Consider the following 6,000-nt stretch of genomic DNA (forward strand, 5'->3'; position numbering starts at 1 on the left):
TTTTTCTTTCATTCAAGTCGCTGCTGCAGTCGTTTGCCGTTATGCTGCGTGAAAGTTAATTCCGTTTACTATCGGCATTCATCAACATCATCATCATCACCACCACCAAACGCCCACGCCCACACACTCCCACTTCCACCCCCACCGCCAATACACCGCACCTTTTGCCGGCTTTTTGTGCTAAGCATTTAAGCAGTAATTGACATGCATTCGCCGATATGTGTTGACAGATAACCACTTCTATTATTTTTTGTTGCCATTTGCCTTGGGCCCTTTCCCTTTCGGTTTTCCTTCAAAAATGTGGGTGGGTTTTAGGGGGGATTATTATTACGACGGGATTAGGGTAGTGCCAGCCACGAAGCCCAATTCATCATCTTGAGTGCGGCTTAAAGTGTTACCAATGCATGCGGGGCGTAAACCGAAACCACAACAAGCTCAAACTTTTCCGATTTCGGGTTTTATTTGCATACCCATATTTGTGTTCTTAATTAAAATTAACCAAGTTTCAAGCACAGAGACAAAAATATTTATTGAAAGATTAGTTCTACAGCTAAAAATAGATTGTCTTAAAAGTTCCCATGCTACACTACACTCTCACTACACTCATAATAATAAAACCACTAAGTGAAACCTTAAAAGACGCATTACCTCATTATGTAGTAAGCACGTTCCCGATTAGAACTTTTGCATTCCCAAGCATACAACACGATAAAAAAATAAGGTTAACGTGAGCCCTTTGCTTGCAATAGACAAAGTTGTCAATTGATTTATTCATTACATATATTTCAATAAAATAGTAGAGGTGCAACCAACTAAAGATTGCATTAATTTTTCGTTGTAAACTTATTTGGGTATGGGGACTTAAGTAAAATTTAAGAAGGGATACTTTTTCTGCATATGTTAGAATTTAAATTCAATCCTAATTTTAAAGTGGATGGAATATTTTTGAGACATACAAATTGGATACAAAATATATTAGCCAGAGCTTTAAAGCATATGAGTGTTTTAAAGGTTCCCCATCGTAGAACACGACCTAATTATGACCGGTGCTCCTTCAAAGTGTACCCTCTTTCCCAGATCACTTTCATATTCAGCGTACAAATTACGTTCTTAGAAAATTGTAATCCGCTTTTTGGCTTAACATTCTGCTGCCAGCTCTAAAAGAGAAAGAAACCAAATTGCGCTAACTTAATCAGAGCGACGTGCAATTACTTGCATTAGAGCATTTCCACTTCGTCCTCCTGCTCCTCGGCTGCTCAGTTCCTTTCTTGGCCCGGCTCTTGTCCCATTTGTTTCCGCTACCTTTTGTCATCCATCGCGCCTTTCAACAGCTTTCCGAAGCGACTGAGTGGCGGGAGGAGGCGGCGACGTCGAGAAAATATCGCTCTTAAATTGCACTTAATGAAGCTGCATCATCACATTTTGCATTTCATGCAAAGGCATGAAAATACACGGTAAATATGTAAAACAAGATGCGTCCCAGAATAATATTTTGTTCATAAATTAAATAATTTAATCAAGATTGAATGTACTCTGTCCACAATGTCATTTGTTATTTTGTAGATGTCATTTTGTATTTTTGACATTAAAATATTATAAATTTAAAGAATTGAATCGCACCATTAATACCATCAATTGAAACTTTAAGAGTATTAATAGGCTCAAATAAAAATATATTTAACAAAAATGTCAAATCAATAATAGATACAACCAAAATTCGTGTATGTTATAATTAAACAGCATGTTAATTGTGCTAGAAATCTCCACGGTGTTTTTTGTGGTTAAACAATATGATTCAATTGTGATTTTAAGCTACATTTTTTATTTATGTTCTATACTGTTTTTCTTTTTTAAGCTTTTCGTTGACCGTGTATACATTGCTTTTATGCCTTTCATAAATACATTTTTCACCGTGGATATACATATGTCTGTCGAAAGAGTTCACTCCATTGCCATTTCTTTCCGTACGTGAGGAGATTCCATACTCGGAGAACAATGCTTCAGCCACTTGCATTCAACAGACAAATGAGTGGAAATTATGCCAAGACACTGGCAATTAATAAGTAGAGAAAAGCAGCGTAAGCCTCCCCCTTCCGTTTTCCGACCCCCTCCGCCAGCCGTTTGACTTTTGTCTCCGGCCACCTGCTGTTAGCCGCCTTCGGTGATTACAGACACTCCGCACACCTTTCAGCCCCACCCCGTCCCACCTCACCTGCAATCCCCTTCAAGCCAAACGTCTCATTTACATGCTTGCACTGGGGCGTTGAGTGTTTGCCGACGGCAATACATAATAATCCCCAGATCGGTCTGCACTGCTCGAAATCTGGATTCTTGTCAGCTTGCTTGGGGCTCTAAAAATATAATTGGGATGTATATCTTGATTTGATTTTAATGGGGCTTAACAACGATAGCTGTGATTGATTTAATAATTGGGTATGGTTTTTTTGAGAGTCGGCTGTTAAAAAAATTTGCATATCAGGTGATATGGTTAAAATTTGATGATGTAAGAACATAAAATGTTTTATTGGCAAAAGGTTATTTTTTTGTTGTTGTATCATCTCTCATAGAATGGTTGTATCATCTATAAATTGTATTGAATTAAGTTTTTAATATATAACTAATTATAATTTATTCTTTAATTATATACCTTAAAAATTGAATCTTCAAGTAAGAATTAAATAGTGTACAAATAGATTTAATAATACTGGGATATATTAAATAGCCCACTAGTTGGATTTATTTCCATTTCAAAATAGAATGGGTAGAATTTAGCGGTCCCTATTAACATCATATTATGCATTTTTTTTTTTTTTTTTTTTTTTTTGTTTTTGTTATTATTTATTTATTATTTGATTAGCGCACTGCTACTCAATTGGCAACTTAATCTAATCAGTCTTTAATATAATCGGTTTCATTGGGTCTTCTTTGTAGCTTAAGACTAATAATTTAACCTAGACATTTTAGGGAGAAATATTGCTGTTGTTGTTATTGATGATGTTTAGGTCAAAACCCGGTCAGGTAGGTCTTGAGGGTGGTGTCGCTTTAGTCTTCTTTTGACTCTTGTTCGAGGGTCAGCGTTATTAATGGCAGCAGTTCCAAGTTTCCTGGCTAGGCTGTTGGGGTGCTCATTTAACCTTTCCATGTACTTCCGAGCAAGTTCCTGCAGCTTGTCTCCAAGTTTGGGCACATTGAGATCACGTTCGATGTCACTGGTTCGCATAAACCACGGAGCTCCAGAGATCCTTCGAAGTGTTTTCGCTTGCAGAACCCGGATTTTGTTGAGGTTGGTTTTTGCAGCGATGCCATAAACCTGGAGTCCATAGAAAAGAGTTGGCGCTAATATGGATTTATAAATTTGGACCTTACAGCCAAGTGCGAGCTTGTTGCGTGGTGCGAGAAGCCAAGCCATCCGAGAAACTTTGGTCCTGTAAGAGTGTTGGATACAAGTAATGTGCCTGCCAAATGTTAGTTTTTTGTCCAAAGTGACACCAAGGTACTTGTATGCAGGAAGGGCTCTGATTGGACTTCCGTTGAGGCTGACTCCAGGGCAGCTACTTCGACAATTGGTGAACGTTACATTGGCACATTTGTCTGCGTTTACTCGAATGTTCCAGTTCATGGCCCATTGGTGAAATGCGTCCAGATATTGTTGCAATGCAAATGTGGCAGCCAATATACTTTTGCTTTTTGTCAGGACAGCAGTGTCATCGGCGTAGGTCGCAATTAGCACGTTTTGTTCAGCAACTTCAGTGATTGGAGATTGTGTAGGCATATCTGAAGCATAAATACTGTAGAGAGTAGGGCCGAGGACGCTACCTTGGGGAACTCCGGCAGAGATCGGTTTGGTTGACGACTTGTACCCATCAGCAGATACGTGGAAAGTGCGTTCTTCCAGGAAGCTTTTCACGAGCTGGAACAGCTGTGGCGTAAAAAGACTTTTGGCTTTGTACAGGAGCCCAGGGTGCCACACTCTGTCAAAGGCCTGCTGGATGTCAAGGAAGGCAGCAACTGCATACTCCTGCTTCTCTAGGGCTTCTAAAGCAAAATTGACAACTCTGTGCAATTGCTCAGGAGTTCCATGTTGAAGACGAAAGCCGAACTGAAATTCCGGGATCGCACTGGTGACATTCTCGTAAGTGAGCAGCCTATTTAGGATCAGCCTTTCCATGATTTTTCCCAGGCCTGGTAGAAGACTAATGGGCCTGTATGAGTCCACGTCAGTCGGCGATTTACCTGGTTTTGGGATCATGATTATACTCGCCGATTTCCAAACTTTCGGGAAGTATCCAAGAGTTAGTATGCTGTTGAATAATGACACCAGGAATTGCAAGGCTTGATCCGGTAAAAGTCGAATCGTTCTGTTGTCGAGCAGGTCTTCGCCGGGAGTTTTCTTCGGTGGAAGTTTAGCTACAAGCTCTTTAACCTCTGTCAGTGTGACAGGGCTAGCAGGCAGGCTCATTTGAAATGGAGATTCTAGAAAGTCTTCAACTTGTCGACGTATGCTTTCAGGTGAATAGTCGTAAGGCTTGAAACGTTGCTCGAGGTTGTTAGCGAACGCTTCAGCTTTCTCTAGGCTCGTACGGCACCAGCCACCTGAGGGATTCTTAATTGCTGACTTTGGGGTGGGCTGAGCCTTGTACCGTTTTGTGATACGCCACAACGAGTAGTTGGAACTAGCGTCTGTGCCCAGATTCTCCAAAAAGCTGTCAATAGATTCTTGTTTTCTTCGGGCGAGCGCCTTGTTTAGACAGTTAGCAAGCCGTTTATGTATCTGATGCATTCGAGCGTCTCCCGTTCTTGCATATTCTCTTCTTACTCTTCGCTTTAGGTTGAGAAGTGCCGCAATTCTGTGTGGTAGCTGGAGATGTCTAGAGGTCTCTGTATTTGGGCGATTCCCAGGTGCAGCTATCTCAGCAGCCTGGTTTATCATGCGCATGAAAAGGCTGATGGCATTGTCAATGTCAGAAGGTTCCTGGGCTTCTATGTTAACCTCGCTCAGCTGCTCTAGGTAGGCTTTGAATGCATTTGTATTAGCACCTCTGGGAAGGAGTTGCGTGCGCTGTGGTTTTTTCACTGGTGTGGCATGCAATCTGGCCAGGATTGGAGTGTGGTCCGAGGAGAGTTCATGGAGTGTTTTTACTTCTAGCCTGTTTATAGCGTATCCGTTGATTATGAAAAAATCAAGCGCTGTCGGTGTTATCAGGGGGTTGTATGAGTAAAAAGTGGGTTCACCTGTGGCAAGTACTTGGTAATGCCCATTTGCAATGACATCTTGCAACTGTTTACCCCTTCTACAGGCTCTTGAGTTTCCCCACCATGCATGTTTGGCATTATAGTCACCGCCAGCAATAAATTTGCTTCCAAGTCCGGCCAGCAAGGACTCAAATTCTGATTGGATCCATCTTTCTGCTGGAGGTAGATATATAGCTGCTAATGTTACATTTCCGTCTGCAGTCTGTAATTGAATGCTCGCTATCTGCCTGTCATTGCTAGAGGCGGCGGGCAAGGGATTATGGCTTAGGGAATCCTTTATAATGACTGCAGAGCCACCTTTGCTGTTGCCACTAGGGTGATAAGCATGGTATATAAGATAGCCTGGCAAGTAGATGCGCTGACCATCGCGCATGTGAGTTTCTGTGGCAAGCATTACATCTATGTTATGATCGCTGAGGAATATTCGAAGCTCTTCAGATACTCTGACTAATCCACGAGCGTTCCACAATCCGATATTTAATTCTGATTGAATCATTTCGGCAATCGCGCAATGAGAACGTGAACCAGCTCTCTGAAAGCCTTGTTGGACTCAGCATTTTCCTGCATCAGCTTAAATAAAGTGTCCAGTTTGCTATTAATGTCGCGGATGGCATTATCTAACGCTGTGAATTTAAGGGTGAGCCTAGGGTCTGAAGGAGAGCTTGCGTCACTCTGCGAGGTTGAGCCAGTCCTTGCTTGCATATCCTTGGGTCGAGCTATATCAGCATACGATATATTCGTTCTTAA

This window comes from Drosophila rhopaloa, unplaced genomic scaffold (genome assembly GCF_018152115.1).
Source record: "Drosophila rhopaloa isolate 14029-0021.01 unplaced genomic scaffold, ASM1815211v1 contig_25, whole genome shotgun sequence".
Lineage (NCBI taxonomy): Eukaryota > Metazoa > Arthropoda > Insecta > Diptera > Drosophilidae > Drosophila > Drosophila rhopaloa.